General features: G+C 43.6%; 1 long non-coding RNA gene and 1 other non-coding gene across 2 annotated transcripts in view; one reads left to right on the top strand and one right to left on the bottom strand.

Annotated features, from left to right (window-relative positions):
- Positions 1–382: 382 nt before the first annotated feature.
- Positions 383–455, top strand: TRNAV-UAC (transfer RNA valine (anticodon UAC)). The gene has a single exon. It is a non-coding gene; the product is annotated as a tRNA-Val (tRNA).
- Positions 456–9,587: 9,132 nt separating this feature from the next.
- The window catches only part of LOC137434119 (uncharacterized), a 26,171-nt gene continuing 17,095 nt past the window's right edge, over positions 9,588–18,663 (bottom strand). The window contains exon 3 of the long non-coding RNA XR_010985792.2: positions 9,588–10,670. This is a non-coding gene — a long non-coding RNA (uncharacterized LOC137434119). The remainder of the gene's footprint in view (positions 10,671–18,663) is intronic.

Here is an 18,663-nt window from a genome sequence, read left to right as displayed (position 1 = left end):
TTGCAGATTTGACAATAGATGAGGCATATTAACAAACGAATGAAACAGATTTGCTCAAATTCTGATTTTTAAAAATCGATCGCATTTCACATAAAGTTTCACATCGCATACACTCCCATGCCAAGTACAGAACAGTAGCTGCGGCGAAGGTATGCGCTCTACCGAGTGCCCGGATTCTAGTTCAGTTTAAATCCGTTTTATCTGCAGCCGCTTGAACAATTGACACCAAACTTTCAACAATCTACCCATGGAGAATTTCTAAACAAAGTTACATGATGATTGGATGGAAAACGTGGCCGGCATGCCAAAAAGAATCTGTTTTCTGTACGCATGGCTTACAGGTGTTTCACAAGCTCATATGAGAACACCTTTTTTACAAGGTGGTCCCATAGTGTAGTGGTTATCACGTCTGCTTTACACGCACAAGGCCCTGGGTTCGATCCCCAGTAGAACCACTTTTTTTTTTTTGTCAGACTCGATCGGTGCAATAATTAAATTCCGTTCTGACCCGACGAGATTGGTAGTTTGAATGTGACCCTGTTGGAATCCCCCAAAAACGTGTGGAATGGTCCGTGCTGCTTCCTTGCTGAACCCGCGACACCAATTTAATACAATGTGAATCTATAATGGAGCAGACGCGTGTGGCTGAATAAAGCTTTGGTGGTGCCGGTTTTACAAATAACCTTCCTTTTTCTTCATAATATAATGGAACCTTTTCAAAATTATATGTTGTGATCAACAAAATTTCTTTAAAAAATGACAAAAGTTCTAAAATAATAATATAAATAAATTATAAATATTTAAATAATTATAAATATTTAAATAATTATCTATCTATAATTCCACTAATCTCTGTGTGTATGTTTGTTTGTATGTTTGTATGTTTGTCTGTGACCGCTGTTTCTCGACAACTACCGGTCAGATATACTTTAAACTTGCCAGGTATATTGCTGGGGACCCGAGGATGTGCCTTTTCAAGGTTTTAAATTAATCGCAGAAGTAGTTACCGAGCTATGTCCAAAAAACGATTCAACCAATCAGAGAGCAGCGAGCTATCACGTGTGCCGAACGTGGCGAACAGACTCTGCCTCGGATGGCACATTTGAGAGCGTATTCATTTATTTCCCGTCGGCAAACTATGTTGCCGTTAAACTATGTTTTAAAACTAATAAAAACTAATTTGCGATTCATCGTATTCATCGCTTCACATTTGCGACAGTGAAGACTTCACTTCCGGCAGCCAATCACAGAACGCGTTGTTGCGAGCCCGAGAGCCTGCGCCATTACGGTTCGTAATTCGATTTCTTCCGGAGAAAATAATAATTTCTCGATTTCTTATGCGCATTATTTCTCCCAATTCAGTCAGAGCGAAGGGCGGAAGCGAAGAGCGTTGTTTTTTTTGTTTACGGGCGTACGGGCGGGGTAGAGCGTACGGGTAGCGTTTTTTTTTTTTTTTGGCAAGGAACGGGCACCCACGTACGGGCATGCCCTAGTATAGTCAACTTGTAATCATATGAATAAGGAAGTGACAAACTTCCAAAAAACGTATTGCATTGTCCGCACTAGTGTGGCTACATTTTATTTTCGTGCTCAATGCATGTTCCACACCCTATGAAGGGTCATGACTTTTCCACGAATACCTGTCTTTTTTTATTATATATATTTTATTTTAACAATACAAGATCGAGGCTCGTGTGAGAGCTAACATCAATCACAAAAAGCAACAACATACGGACACACAAAACATACAAAAAAAGGGAGCGGGAGACAAGATGGGGAGAGAGAGGGAAGCACACAAGTACAACAGTAGCGAACAGCGACAACGATCTGTGGGAGGGAGAGGGATTGGCGTAGGAGGCATGAGAAGGCGGGGGGGGGGGGGGGGGGGAAGTGGGAAAGTGTAAAACACGTGGACACTGTTGGAACTTCTAGGAGAGAAGTCGATATTTAAATTTAAAAAAAGTGGATCTGGGGTGAATTAACGGGGGTAGAAGAGATCAAGGTTTTGGATGGGGGAAGATCGGAGATGGTGGTGAACAGCTGTTTTAAATACCTGGGGGGAGGAGTGGGATTGAACAGAGTGAGGGAGTTTGTTCCAGAGGCGGGAGAAAAGAGGAATGAAGGAGTGAAGGTGTACAAAATCACAGACTGGGCAAACAAGTGGAACATGTCTTTCAATCCTGACAAATCTCACACTCTTACGATGTCTCTCCGAAAAGACCGACTGGATAACCCTCCCATCCACTTTCTGAATAATCCTCTCCAAGAAGTTCTGTCACTCAAGCTTTTGGGTCTCACTATCTGCCATGATCTTTCCTGGGAAAACCACATTTCAAATCTGGCCTCCAAAGCCAGTCGCCGACTGGGCATCCTCCGTCGTGCGGTCCTTCCTTGGCACACCTGAGCTCCTCACCACATACAAGGCTTTCATCCGCAGCTCAATGGAATACTGCTCTCCCCTCTGGGCTGGTGCTCCTGCCTCACACGTAGCTCGTCTTCACGCTGTTGAAACCTAAGCATTCAGAATCATTGGAATCTCCCGCGATGAAGCTAACTCCAAGGGCCTCTCACTCACTCACCGCAGGCAGGTTGGTGGTCTTTCCGTCTTCTATCGACTCCTCTCTGGCCTTGCCCCCCCCCCCCCCAGCTCTCTCTGGGCTCTGTCCCGCAAATATTTCTACAGGTCGCACAAGATCTACCTGCAACCCTCTTATGGTAAAACTGCCAAAATCAAGACTCTCTGCTCACCTTCACTCCTTCATTCCTCTTTTCTCCCGCCTCTGGAACAAACTCCCTCACTCTCTTCAATCCCACTCCACCCTCCAGGTCTTTAAAACAGCTGTTCACCACCATCTCTTATCTTCCCCCATCCAAAACCTTGATCTGTTCTATCCCCGCTAATTTCACCCCAATTCCACTTTTTTGAAATACCAACTTCTGTCCTGGAAGTCCTTGGTGTCCTTGTGTTTTATACTTCTCCCACCCCCCTCCCCCTTCCCACGCCTCCTCCCCCCAAGCCCTCTCCCTCCCACACATCTCCCTGCTCTTAAATGTTGTGTGCTCTCAAGTGTTTGTGTGCTTCCTCTTCTCTTGTCTTCCGCTCCCTCTTTTTATATAATTTGTTTGTCTGGTTGATTTGTTTGTGAAGTAAATGTCAGCTCTTTCACGAGCCTCGATTCTGTATACAAAAAAAAAAATCGAGTGAGTAGTCTAGTAGGAAGACTAGGTCCCCCTGCACCCCCCGGAGATATACTTCTAATCAGTGTTTCTAGATTGGAAAAAATGTGTAGAAAATGACTAGCTATGGCCCCAAGCTGAAAAAATGTCCCACATACCATTTTTATGCAAATTACTGCTGCAAATTTTATGCAAAATTATGCAAATTTTATGCAAATTTTTGATGAGGAGTAGAGTTGAGGGGTCTTTGAGGGCTTCATCGAGGTGCTCTCGGTTGCAAGACTGGGTCATTCTGAGAAGCACAGCAGGGTCAGAGATCATGATGTTCTCCTCCTCAGTGAATCTCTCCATCAACAGCCTCTCCATTGCCTCACACACTGTTTTGAGGCAAAAGAGGGACTTTGCGTAGGCCTTTCCACTGAGAACACCTTTGAGAGATCCACTTGTTACTAGTTGTGCCTCAAAGAGAATCTCTGCATATCCAGAACCACGCATCTTGTGTCCAGTGAGCATCCCGATGTAGTTCATGGATGTGTGGAAGGGTCCAATCGTTACTACATGACTAGCAAATTCATTTGGCCAGCGCCAGATGATGGGAAGGGCTTTCATGCAGACACCCAGATCAAATGTATTCAGGACCCATCTCTGACCCACCTCAGCAGTTGCTGCCTCGGAACGCTTCAGTAGCTCACGAACAACTGCGTTGTCTGTGATCGGTTGGTGGATAGGCGTGCAGTAGTCGACTGTTGATTTGCTGGGTGGGGGAGAACCAGTTGCAGAGGTGAAACCCCCTAGCCCAGGCACAGGCTGCAGGCCATTGCCATGCCATGCAGGCACCAGGCACAGACCGATCACAGACAACGCAGTTGTTCGTGAGCTACTGAAGCGTTCCGAGGCAGCAACTGCTGAGGTGGGTCAGAGATGGGTCCTGAATACATTTGATCTGGGTGTCTGCATGAAAGCCCTTCCCATCATCTGGCGCTGGCCAAATGAATTTGCTAGTCATGTAGTAACGATTGGACCCTTCCACACATCCATGAACTACATCGGGATGCTCACTGGACACAAGATGCGTGGTTCTGGATATGCAGAGATTCTCTTTGAGGCACAACTAGTAACAAGTGGATCTCTCAAAGGTGTTCTCAGTGGAAAGGCCTACGCAAAGTCCCTCTTTTGCCTCAAAACAGTGTGTGAGGCAATGGAGAGGCTGTTGATGGAGAGATTCACTGAGGAGGAGAACATCATGATCTCTGACCCTGCTGTGCTTCTCAGAATGACCCAGTCTTGCAACCGAGAGCACCTCGATGAAGCCCTCAAAGACCCCTCAACTCTACTCCTCATCAAAAATTTGCATAAAATTTGCATAATTTTGCATAAAATTTGCAGCAGTAATTTGCATAAAAATGGTATGTGGGACATTTTTTCAGCTTGGGGCCATAGCTAGTCATTTTCTACACATTTTTTCCAATCTAGAAACACTGATTAGAAGTATATCTCCGGGGGGTGCAGGGGGACCTAGTCTTCCTACTAGACTAGAGGTCTCAATCACCACCTCCTACATCCATGACAGTTTCGGTGGTTCAGACAACATTGCGAGTCATATGCTGAACAAACGTGTTAGTATTAGACCAAGGACACAGATCCAGATCGCAACATCTTCCAGGGAGAGTAGAGAAAGCAGAGCTCATGAGTGTGAAGAATTGAGCATGTTCTTTGGCATCAAATACCAATTTAGTGTCACGAGCGAGGGCATGATGGGTTGGTATAAGGTTAAGGTTTGTGTTTGGAGGCCTGTTGGTTCAATCATGAATATTCACTTCATGTTGAACATGGTGATGATTGAATGTCCTTTCTTCCACGAACGTGGGTGCAGACAAAGAAGTACTGGTCATGGCTGCAGGAGACGAGGATGACTATTTTTCAGATGACAACAACCTTGTTTTAATAGACGGAGTACTTATGAAGGGCTCCGGAGTTCCAGGCGCCAAAGCCATTAGAAAGAAATATGGGAAGAAGAAGAAGAAGAAAAAAGGGCAAGAATTTGTGCAACATCTGAGTGAGTCACCCATTATTATTGTGGTTTGCATTATACACGGTGACATTACACACATCGCCATTTTGTTTTTTACCAACAAGAGATGCCATCTTTTTCATACTTCTGCAAGGAGGACAACAGTGTTATTCCTTGAACCATTATCAACCCCCCACCCCCCCCCCCCCCATTTCTCCTGGAATGGAGGAAAGGGGGGAGGTGTATTCCACTTCATATTGAACAAACCCTCACAAAAAATGGTCCACTCCATATAAACAAACCCTCACGAGAAATGGTCCACTCCATATTTACAAACCCTCATGAGAAATGGTCCACTCCATATTTACAAACCCTCACGAGAAATGGTCCACTCCATATTTACAAACCCTCACGAGAAATGGTCCACTCCATATTTACAAACCCGCACGAGAAATGGTCCACTCCATATTTACAAACCCTCACGAGAAATGGTCCACTCCATATTTACAAACCCTCACGAGAAATGGTCCACTTCATATTTACAAACCCTCACGAGAAATGGTCCACTTCATATTTAACAAACCCTCACAAGAAATGGTCCACTCCATATTTACAAACCCTCACGAGAAATGGTCCACTCCATATTTACAAACCCTCACGAGAAATGGTCCACTCCATATTTACAAACCCTCACGAGAAATGGTCCACTCCATATTTACAAACCCTCACGAGAAATGGTCCCCTTCATATTTACAAACCCTCACGAGAAATGGTCCACTCCATATTTACAAACCCTCACGAGAAATGGTCCACTCCATATTTACAAACCCTCACGAGAAATGGTCCACTTCATATTTACAAACCCTCACGAGAAATGGTCCACTCCATATAAACAAACCCTCACGAGAAATGGTCCACTCCATATTTACAAACCCTCACGAGAAATGGTCCACTTCATATTTACAAACCCTCACGAGAAATGGTCCACTCCATATAAACAAACCCTCACGAGAAATGGTCCACTCCATATTTACAAACCCTCACGAGAAATGGTCCACTCCATATTTACAAACCCTCACGAGACATCTTCAACATATGACTGCACTCAATGACATTTAAAACACCTGACCCCATCCTGCTTATTCTTGGCACACAAACCTTTCCACACCAATTGTACTGCTCTATATTTTTGGTTCTCTTGCCCATTTGGCTTCCGCTATTTTTGTTTTTCTTCCAAGGACTCAGTAATGTCAGCAGTGAGGGTGAGCCAGATATCCATATCCAAAGTTGTCCTCTTTCCAAGAGTTTTTCCCAGTAAAATTTTATCCAAGAATAACATCAGTAATCCTTATAATAAGTAATACATTCACGCCATTGACGGTGAAAGGTTAGTCTTTATATGTACAAGTCAGATGTTATTCGTACAGTATAAAGTATTTGATTGTACTTTTATTGCCAGCGGTAGATTTTCATTCCGATACTTTCTTTTCTCGCAGAAAGCATGTTTTGAAGTGCTGGTTGAAGAGTCTGCATATTTTATAAAATGGTAGCCGAGTTATTAAGTTAATCTTTATCAGTGCTACTGAACCCTCATCCATGCCATATTAATTATATAGAATTGATCTGTAAAAAGTAGAATTCTAACGATGAAAGATCTATTGTTCTATTGGAACAGTTTTGTGAAGAGGAGTTTATTCTTGTAACATGTCAAGTTTCTTGTTTTGTTTTTCAACGTATTTCATGCATTTCCTTCTGTGCACAATAAAAATGCTGGATCGTCCTTGGTTCTTTGCTCGATTTATTTTGCAGTCGGTTATTCATTCTACTTTCCATATCATAAAACCGAAAATACGGTATTTGTTTGTCATCAACCACGATATTTTCCATATGGCACCACCTAGTGGTGGGAGGGTGTATTACAAGCCAGCTGGTGAGATGGTGGTTCATATGCATCTTGTGGCTGCGTGGCTGCATCATTTTCTGTGGGGGGGGGGGGGGGGCGCAGCTGTACCGCTGATGCAATGCGCCCACATCGCCAGTCAGCTTGTCCTTATTTTGTTGACCTCGGAAGGATAACGCCTAGTGTTAATTCAATGGATTGACAGGGGCTCAACCTCAGGACCTCAAGCCAGACACCTTACACGTTACGCCAACAGCAAGCTTAGGTGTGGAGATGACTTGCAAGTTTTCACTGTACACATGGCATAGCGCAAGTGCTTTACTGACCCCATGCAGACGAAGGGGGCAATGCGTGCCCGTGGCATCTGTTACGGGGTCCCCCCCCCCCCCCCTTACCTCTGGTCTCGGTGGACCTCCGAACCCCGAGAGGGTCCCCGGCAGAAAGATGTGTTATCCTTGGTTGAAATCCAGCAAATAATGAAACCCTCAATGGAACCAGCAAATGAAACAGTCAAATCAATAATGCAACCACACCAGGTTATAAACAAACAATAATATATTATAAATCACACACAAAGAGCCATACAACAATGGGGGCAATCACCCCTACTTTCAAATCTTACGATGATATCCTTGTCAAGCCCCTTAACCCCACACTCACGGCACCTCCCCAATGTCTCTGCACCCCTCCAAGGCGAATTCCCAATGTCTCTGTGCGCTCCCGCGATCGGGGAGTCAAGGCCCGATGGTCAATTGAGGCGTAGGCGAGCGAGACGACCCCGAGGTCACGTTGTTCAGCACCCAGCAACACAGCGGTGGAAAGGAACCTCACAAAGACGCGCTCCGACATATACATTGTGGTTCAATCCGCGAGCCTCCGTATAATTCTCACGTGCCCCTTTCTGGCACAGCCGTCCCCGGCAAACCACCGGGGAATAATGCCCAGCCGACACGACAAAAACCTGTTCACTGCAGGTTGCTCGCATGGCGAAGATGGCGGACGGCTTTCACTCCAACCCGGGCTTTGAGGCCCGGATCCTCCGGAACCTCAATGAGATTACCCGACGACACAGGCTCCACGCACTCCGGCGATATTTCTTATCGCCCGAACTTCCCTTCAAGGACGCAAAGTTCACTCGCACTGTACGTCGAACGCTCGGGCCGGAGCTTCAACAACCACGTCTCTTTTCGATCTCCTCCCGCCTTTTTCTCCTCGCTCCACCTCTTCCGGTCACGATCCGGATTTCCGGCCACATTTTACCAGGAGCGCTTTTAAATCTTTTAACCACAACACCCCTTTCCCTTAAGTCACAATAAGCATAATATCTAGAACCAACAATGATAACAACAACCATAACGAGGGCCGAATCCGTAACACATCCTAAGATTCCCTGCCTCTTTCTTTCCTGAGATTCTTGTATGTTATTGTTTTGAATCAATCAATAAAGGGTTTGTCATTTTCATGGCATTTGCAAAAAATGACACCATACAAACATCCATCAGGTTTAATTTACATTAGTCAGGTTTAATTTACTACATATACTTTATCGAGGAAATAATCCACACACTCCCTCCACCCAAAGTGTGGGCAAACTGCTCGTATCGTAAATAAACCTTCAGACATTTTGTTGAAAACGCCTCAATGATGAAACATTGGAACTGGAAACGGATCACAATCGGTGAGCTATTTTCAAGCATGATCATTGCAAACAAGTTGTTCTTTCTTTCACGGCCACAATTATTCCCATCTTCTCGCGGATTCGACCGGGGAAAGCTTTTGGCCCGAGTCTAATCGAAAAACAAGCATGGACATTGGACAATATTGAGAACAACATTACAGTAAGCTCTCATTGCAATTATTAAATATGTTTAACAAGGGGGAGAATTGCTTTACAATGCATGTCCCTTACCATATGTTATATGGCAAGGGACATAAGGGACAAGTTTCAGTTGAATATGTTAAAGGTTATGGAAAAAAAATGCAGAAAACCACCGGTGCGACGGACGGACGGACAGACGGAGAGCAAACCTATAGTCCCCTCCAGGTAGGGGACTAATAAACCTCCACATTAGAAGTCCTACATTAGAAAACAGAAGGCATGTTTTGTGAAGTTTCTTTGCTAAAAAATGAGGTTATTATATCAAAAAAAACTAGTGGGGTCACCCGTGGGAATCCCCCGGGCATGGAGGTTTATCGTTGCGACCGGTGCAGCCGTTTTTGCGGTACCCGGGACAATAACGTTTGGCGGGAGTCCAAACCTGAAAATGCTGGAGACCAAAGCTGAAATTGTAAAAACAATATAGCCTATTTTACTCCAGGGGGTCCCAGGATTACCCACCCAAAATTTGGTTGCGATCGGTTCAGCCGTTTTTGCGGTACCTGGGAATGGACGGACATACAGACAGACGGACGGACATTTGGTGAATTTATAGAAGATGATTCGCACGACAGCTTCATTACTTATCACATGATTCAAAACAAGAATAAATACCCATGAGATTAGATTTCACCAAATCCAATTTATTTTATATATTTCCATGAAAGATGTAAAAGAATAAAGAACAGTTGGGGGTTCGCTTTGCAATCTGCACTCTCGTTTCAAAATGTTGAGAATTTCCCAATCAAATCCACTCTCATTACCTCCGCACCCGAAGATGGACGGAAGTTATGTTTTCACCTCTGTCTGCGTGTTTGACCGAGCAAGATACCTCCAAAAGTTATGGACGGATTCATACGGAACTTGGTGGACAGACAGGTTGGGTGTGTGACAAGGACGAATTGAATAGATTATTGTGAAGATCCAAATATGAAATTAAAAAAAGTGATTTTTCATCGTTGAGTGATAGGGCCAAAAATGATACATAGCATGATATCTCAAAAGGTTGTGGCCTAGTTATGACGAAACTTGGTGGACGAGTTGGTTCGGCGACAAGAACAAGCCAATTCGATTTTGGTTCAGGTCCGGATCCAGAGCCAGCCTATCAGTGGGATACAAAACATAAACTGTTCAGCCTGGCGGAGGTATGTGCTCTATCGAGTGCTGCTCTAAGTTTTCCACTGGAATTGTCAGCCAAGCGAGTGAAATCAAAGTGACATCATGTAATCATTTCGACATGCACATCCACTTGCAATCAAATTGATCACAATGGCTGTGGCAGTGACAACATACCAATGCGCAACATTTATTTTCCTTCAACAAACATTGCAAGCCGACTCTCAGCGGAACCACTTGGCCTACTTATTTTTTCAAATCCTTCCCAAGTAGAACATCTCCAATCTCCTGCAAACTCATGTCAAGGGCCCGCATTAGGTCGGGAACGTTTTGTGACGTGTATGCGCTGACATTGCAACCAATCCAATCGTTGTGAATTCCGTACGCGACACCTAGGCCATTAGGTGTTACAGGAGCAAACCCGCCCAAGGTAACAGCATCGCTTGAGAGTGTGCTGGTGGACAGAATGATGTGGTTGAGTCGAGCATAAGCAGGATCTTGATAGAACGCAGGGACTTGGGTTGCATCACCTCCATTCTGCTGCATTGTGAGACGCCGAAGAGCGAAAAGGTGGCGGTCAAAGCCCTGCCCTGAAGAAAGAAGGGGTGGAAATATATTAGAGAAGCATAGTAAAATGGAGGTAAAAGGAAAAGGCTCTGTATCATGAAGTCTCTCATTCACAAGGTAATGCCCTTAAATCTTGTCGACAAGTTACTCTTCAACCCAATCTCCAGGAAACAATTATTGTATTTGTGCCTTTATTATATTTTTCCAAATGGGAGTGTGATCAGTAAATTCTAATTTTTGGATACAAAATCTAGGTTCACGGAAGAGCAAGGTAACAAAGTAGGCACCACACAGACACCACCTTTAGAGGCCATTTTTTACCCACGGAGCGGGGGTTGGCCTTTTTTCGGGCACCCTGGTCCCCTTTTTGAAGCTATGTTTTATGGCCGGATGCCCTTCCTGCCACCAATCCTGTTAGTCGCCTCTTGCGACACACAGGGAATTACCAGTGAACTGGTACTCAATTTGTCGACCTCGGAAGGATGAACAGGCTGAGTCAACCCCCCTGGCGTTAATTCAGCGATCGACCGGGATTTGAACCCAAGATCCTAGGATCCCAAGCCAGCACCCCAACCGCTAAGCCAACACCAGGCTAAGGTAACAGAGTGGATGGAGGAGGGTTTTATTTATTTTATTTGTCTATTTGAATGCAGCCTGTGGCTGCTTGGCTGCATCACTTTTTTCTGGAAACATGGCTGAGCTGTTGATGCAGTGTCCCCTTACCAGCTAGCTGGTACTCATTTTGCCAACCTTGGAAGGATGACAGGCTGAGTCGACCCGCCTGGTGTTAATTCAACGACACAACAGTGGCTTTAACTCAAGACCCTATAACCTTAAGCCAGCCACCTTAACCATTAAGCAAACACCAGGCTTAAGAGGACGGTAACAGCGGGATGGTGAGGAAACCACCGGACACAAACGGGTGCTCAAATGAATGGAAAAATAGGGCAGGAAATAGAGAAATATATTAACCTGCAGGTAAGAGTTGGTGGGTGGAAGAAGGTGAAATCGGAATTGGAAGAAAAAAAAAACTTAACATCAGGATGGAAGACCGAAGGCAGCGAGTTGCCGTCTTCAAGCCTGGGAGTGAAGAGTGCGATAGTACTGAGTCAGGGAAGTTATTCCACAGGTGGGGAAAATAGGAAGAAAGTGGAAGTGAGCAGCAAGTCACAATTTGAGAGGTGAACCAGGAAGGGGATACCAGAAGAATACAAGCATACTGGAAGGCCCGGAGAGGGCAAAGGGCTGAAAGAGCAGGTGAATTAATATGAGAAGAGAGGAAGAAGTGGTGTAAAACAGGAAAGTCAGCCACCTCTCTGCAATGAGTGTAACATATCATGTCTTTTTCTTTGTGGAAAATGGCAATGGTGTTGAAAGCATTGGACTCCACATCATTCAGGAGTGAGAGAGAGAGAGAGGTGTGCTGCAAGAGCATCATCCCATCGAGCTATGGACCAAGGCCTTGTAGATTGTGATTTCAGATTTCCAGATGAACAACTTTGCACAATGTAAGATTTATGGTCTGGAGCTGGCTTTGGAGGAAAGCTTTAACAAATTGTCTGTCCAGGAAAGATTGCGGCTAATGGTGGAGCCTACACTTTTGAGGGTCTGAGCTTCCAAGGACTGAACAAGGAAAGAGATGGAGATATTCACAAGATGATTCAACTGGAGGGATAAGTGGAGAATGTGACACTTGCATGGATTATACGTTATATGTATCGGAGGAGCATTTGATTCTTTCCAGGTCTGCGAAGAGGGATGCTCTACTCTGCTGGTCTGGCAATGCAATGCGGTACCATGTGTAATGATCTGAAAAGTTTAAAAGGATACCTAATGTATCAGAGGTAATTTAGGAAGACAAACACAGGTGGACACAATATGCTGCCTTGGGGTACTCCACCCTTCACTGGACGATGACAAAAAGGACACAGTTGCAAGCTGTCCACCGATTGTGTGAACACAGAGCCAGAGAGGCAGGAAGAAAGGCTCTTGGATGTGACAGGCAGAAATCGTCATGAGCAAGGTGGGTTGCCAGATGTTGTCAAAGGGCTGGATTGTGTCTAGAGACAAAACCTTGACATCTCCTTCAAGGTTCTCGGTGTCCTTCCATTATTGAGAGTGAAGAATCGGCATAGAGAAAAGGGATGGCATCCAAACTGTAGATCAGACTCAGACATTTAAAAAGAGGAATGATAATGTCGACTGTGGCGATGGATTTCATGGCTTTGCTCACAACTGGAAGTAAGCTTAAAGGAGCGCAGTTGAGTGAACAGGTTTTGTACCCTTCCTTCGTGTGGAAATGTTGGCCGTCTGCAAATAGTAGGTGGTCGCCTGTGAAGGACAAGCTGACAAGTGCAGACAAAGAAGGAGCAAGAACAACAGAACAATATTTGAGAACACAAGAACAACAGAACAATATTTGAGAACACAAGAACAACAGAACAATATTTGAGAACACAAGAACAACAGAACAATATTTGAGAACACAAGAACAACAGAACATGATTTGAGAACACAAGAACAACAGAACAATATTTGAGAACACAAGAACAACAGAACAATATTTGAGAACACAACAACAATAGAACAATATTTGAGAACACAAGAACAGAACATGATTTGAGAACACAAGAACAACAGAACAATATTTGAGAACACAACAACAATAGAACAATATTTGAGAACACAAGAACAACAGAACATGATTTGAGAACACATGAACAACAGAACATGATTTGAGAACACAAGAACAACAGAACAAGATTTGAGAACACAACAACAATAGAACAATATCTGAGAACACAAGAACAACAGAACATGATTTGAGAACACAAGAACAACAGAACATGATTTGAGAACACAAGAACAACAGAACAATATTTGAGAACACAAGAACAACAGAACAATATTTGAGAACACAACAACAATAGAACAATATTTGAGAACACAAGAACAGAACATGATTTGAGAACACAAGAACAACAGAACAATATTTGAGAACACAACAACAATAGAACAATATTTGAGAACACAAGAACAACAGAACATGATTTGAGAACACATGAACAACAGAACATGATTTGAGAACACAAGAACAACAGAACAAGATTTGAGAACACAACAACAATAGAACAATATCTGAGAACACAAGAACAACAGAACATGATTTGAGAACACAAGAACAACAGAACAATATTTGAGAACACGAGAACAACAGAACAATATTTGAGAACACAAGAATAACAGAACAATATTTGAGAACACATGAACAGCAGAACATGATTTGAGAACACAAGAACAACAGAACAAGATTTGAGAACACAAGAACAACAGAACAATATTTGAGAACACAAGAACAACAGAACATGATTTGAGAACACAAGAATAACAGAACAATATTTGAGAACACATGAACAACAGAACATGATTTGAGAACACAAGAACAACAGAACAAGATTTGAGAACACAACAACAACAGAACAATATTTGAGAACACATGAACAACAGAACATGATTTGAGAACACAAGAACAACAGAACAAGATTTGAGAACACAAGAACAACAGAACAATATTTGAGAACACAAGAACAACAGAACATGATTTGAGAACACAAGAACAACAGAACAATATTTGAGAACACATGAACAACAGAACAATATTTGAGAACACAAGAACAACAGAACAAGATTTGAGAACACAAGAACAACAGAACAATATTTGAGAACACAAGAACAACAGAACAATATTTGAGAACACAAGAACAACACAACAATATTTGAGAACACAACAACAACAGAACATGATTTGAGAACACAAGAACAACAGAACATGATTTGAGAACACAACAACAACAACAGAACATGATTTGAGAACACAAGAACAACAGAACAATATTTGAGAACACAAGAACAACAGAACAATATTTGAGAACACAAGAACAACAGAACAATATTTGAGAACACAACAACAACAGAACATGATTTGAGAACACAAGAACAACAGAACAATATTTGAGAACACAAGAACAACAGAACAATATTTGAGAACACAACAGCAGAACATGATTTGAGAACACAACAACAACATAACCTGATTTGAGAACACAAGAACAACAGAACAATATCTGAGAACACAAGAACAACAGAACATGATTTGAGAACACAACAACAACAGAACATGATTTCAGAATACAGGTGGCGATTCCATCTGGCCTTGTCCCTAAGGCAGAGCTAAGGATAATGAAAGTTTTCTTTACATTTTCAGGTTTTCAATTTCCTGCAAATAGCCTGGCTCACAAAAGCTAACCAAAAAAAATCTCGTATTAAATCACATATCCAAAACAAACATAGTACAATGCACACGTGACTATCAAGACGTACACTAAATGGCCAAAAGTATGCGGACACCCCTTCTAATTAGTGGATTCAGCTGTTTCAGCCACACCCATTGCTGACAGGTGTATATCATCAAGCACGCAGCCATGCAATCTCCACAGACAAACATTGGCAGTAGAATGGGATAAACTGAAGAGCTCAGTGACTTTCAAAGTGGCACGGTCATAGGATGCCACATTTCCAACAAGTCAGTTCGTCAAATTTCTGCCCTGCTTGAGCTGCCCCGGTCAACTGTAAGTGCTGTTATTGTGAAGAGGAAACGTATCGGAGCAACAACAGCTCAGCCACGAAGTGGCAGGCCACACAAGGTCACAGAACGGGACCGCCGAGTGCTAAAACGCGTAGCGCATAAACATCGTCTGTCCTTGGTTGCAACACTCACTACCAAGTTACAAACTGCCTCTGCAAGCAAGGTCAGCACAACAACTGTTCGTCGGGAGCTTCATTAAATGGGTTTACATGGCCGAGCAGCTGCACACAAGCCTAAGATCACCATGCGCAATGCCAAGCGTCGGCTGGAGTGGTGTAAAGCTCGCCGCCATTGGAATCGAGCAGTGGAAATGTGTTCTCTGGAGTGATGAATCACGCTTCACCATCTGGCAGTCCGACAGACGTATCTGGGTTTGGCAAATGCCAGGAGATCGCTACCTGCCCGAATGCATAGTGCCAACCGTAAAGTTTGGTAGAGGAGGAATAATGATCTGGGCTGTTTTTCATGGTTCGGGCGAGGCCCCTTAGTTCCAGTGAAGGAAAATCACAATGCTACAGCATACAATGACATTCTAATCTAAACGATTGTGTGCTGCCAACTTTGTGGCAACAGTTTGGGGAAGGCTCTTTCCTGTTTCAACATGACAATGCCCCTGTGCACAAAGTGAGGTCCACACAGATATGGTTTGTCGAGATCGGTGTGGAAGAACTTAACTGGCCTGCACAGAGCCCTGACCTCAACCCCATCGAATACCTTTGGGATGAATTGGAACGCTGACTGTGAGCCAGGCCTCATCGCCCAACATCAGTGCCAACTCCATATTAATGCCCATGATTTTGGAATGAGATGTTCGGCGAGCACATGCGGGTGTGATGTTCACGCGTCCACATACTTTTGGCCATGTAGTGTATTTTTCACCATTCCCTCACCTCCACCTCTCTTCCCTCAAACTTGCATTCATCTCAAAAAAAAATCTTTATAAATAAAAACACAAGCACATCAGTAAGGACCAAATTTAAGAAAGGCAGTTTAAGAGTTAGACACGTGTAGAATCACTAATCATGCGATGATAACCCGTTTAAAGTTAGTAAACAATTGTCGAAGAGTGATTATATTATCTAATTCACGATCAAAACCTAATCACAAGCGTTTAAACTAGAATGGCACTCAATAGAGAGCACACCTCCATCTGGTTGGCCATATTACTCAATGTTGAAGAATGACTTAAAATATTCTACTAGCTGGATCCGGATCTTCACCAAATTCGAATCTATTTGCCCTTGTCAAAAACCCAACGAGTCCACCAAGTTTTGTCCAAATCCATCCATAACTTTTTGAGATATCCTGCTATGTATAGTTTTTGGCCTTATCTCCCAATGGTGAAGAATCAGTTTAACAAAATTGAAATTAGTAGCCCGATCCGAATCCGGATCTTCACCAAAATCGAATCATTTCCTCCTTGCCACACACGCTACATCTCTGCCAAATTTCGTCCGAATCCGTGCACAACTTTTTGAGATATTTTGTTCACAAACAAACAAACAAACAAGCAGGGGTGAAAACATAACCTCCATCCACCTTTGGTGGCAGAGGTAATAACAAAGAAATTTTACACGTCAGCAGTTTAAGGCATTGAAGCAAGCACTGCACGGCTTCCAATTGGTAGTTTACATGGGATGTGGATATGGAGGCGTTAAGAGTGGTTGAATTATCTCAGGAGGAAGCAGAAGAGGATAGGAATAGGGCAGTTTGCCAACTGTCTTGAGAATCTTCGGGATAGATGCAATCCTCTGGGGAAGTATGACAACACCAAATTTGCCCAGAGTTACAGACTCTTGAAGGAATCATTTCATTGGCTGCTCAAACGAGAGTAAGATGGCCTGGATTAACCTACGATGAGGAACAATGCGCTGAATCCCCTCCAACAATTGTCCGTGGCGCTTTGATTATATGCAGGTGCATCATTTCATTGGATGCTGGAGATATGTGCGGTGTTTCGCAGACTAATCGGCTGTTTATCTTCCTTTGTAAATTGAAATTTAGGCGGGCGATGTGAAACCAGGTATGTATGGCAATGTAATGTCCTACACATACAACGATGTGTCTGTCACCATTCGAGGGTTAAGTGTGTGTTAGCAAGATGCTCGCGAAGCAGCTTTCGTAAATTTGGCCCAACATGTTTCTCCAGACACAAAGGAAATTGAGTTAACAAAATAACAGAATTCAGTGGCTACCCATGGCAGCTTCTTTGGTGAGATGCCCATGATGCACGCAGCTAGTCTGCACCAGCGGCCTGAGGGATGAAGCTTGGAATGGCGAACGAGCAAAGAAGGCATGGCAGCAGGTGATGGCAGCTCGGCTGGCGGGGCGGATGGTCTCAGTGCGTCCGGTTCCAGTCTACCAAAAAACTTGCTTGCACATAAAACGATGATGGTGTCAAAGCAACCAGGTGTCCAACCTACTGCCGTCCTTGTGAACAAGGTATCTCGAGTATGGCGCCTTCCAAAAGAGATGTAACAACCTACAACAGAGCGTCAAGTCCCCGCAAAGCCAGATGGTATGGGTTGGCGTGTGGGTTGGCATGAGTGCCATGGGTGCAGGACCTCTCTTCCTGCTGAACCAGATAGTAAATGTGTCTATTTACCAAGACGTGCTGGAGCGTTTCAAGATCTCGAATGCTGAGGTGCTATTTGGGGCAATGACTTCCTTCTTCCAGCAAGACGTGCATCGTGCACGGTCGATGCCGCCATGGCTTTCTGCACATGGCATTTTGGTTTTATCTTGTCCTGCAAACTCACCTGAATGAAGCTCAACAGAGAATCTATGTCATACTGTCAAACGGAAGCTGAATGTGTTCAAACACCAAACGCTCAAACCCCCAAACTGAATGATAAACTGGTCCAGTGCTGGGAGTCCATCATGGTAGAAGAATGCAACCATCTCATCACATCGATGACCCACCACACAAAGGCTGTGTGTGATCAAAGCTAAATGAAGACCAACCAAGTATTTAAGTGATTGCTCCTGTTTCTTCACCTAAAACACAAATTATTCTAATTTTATGGAATGAATAAATGCATATTCGAATATTTTGAAACGGCTGCCTGAGGTTCAATTGATCATTGTCCTTTGTTGAAAAGGAGATATATTTGTGATTTTTAAAAAACTTTTTTTCCGAGACGATATTGTTAACCCTTTCTTTCGATGTCAGATATCTAAGAAAAATTGAGCGCTTGATCATTTCTAATCAATTTATTAAGCGCGTGACCGATTGTCCTTGCGTTTTTTCTTTTGTATACATTGTCGAGACTCGTGAATAGCTAGAATTCGTACACTGAACGCAGAGAAGGACACAACAGGACATAAGGAACAGCAGAAAGAGAGACGGGAAACACTAGCAGCGGAGTTGC

Source organism: Myxine glutinosa, chromosome 1, assembly GCF_964187855.1.
Source record: "Myxine glutinosa chromosome 1, kmMyxGlut1.1, whole genome shotgun sequence".
NCBI lineage: Eukaryota > Metazoa > Chordata > Myxini > Myxiniformes > Myxinidae > Myxine > Myxine glutinosa.
This window is presented reverse-complemented; position numbering and strand designations above follow the sequence as displayed.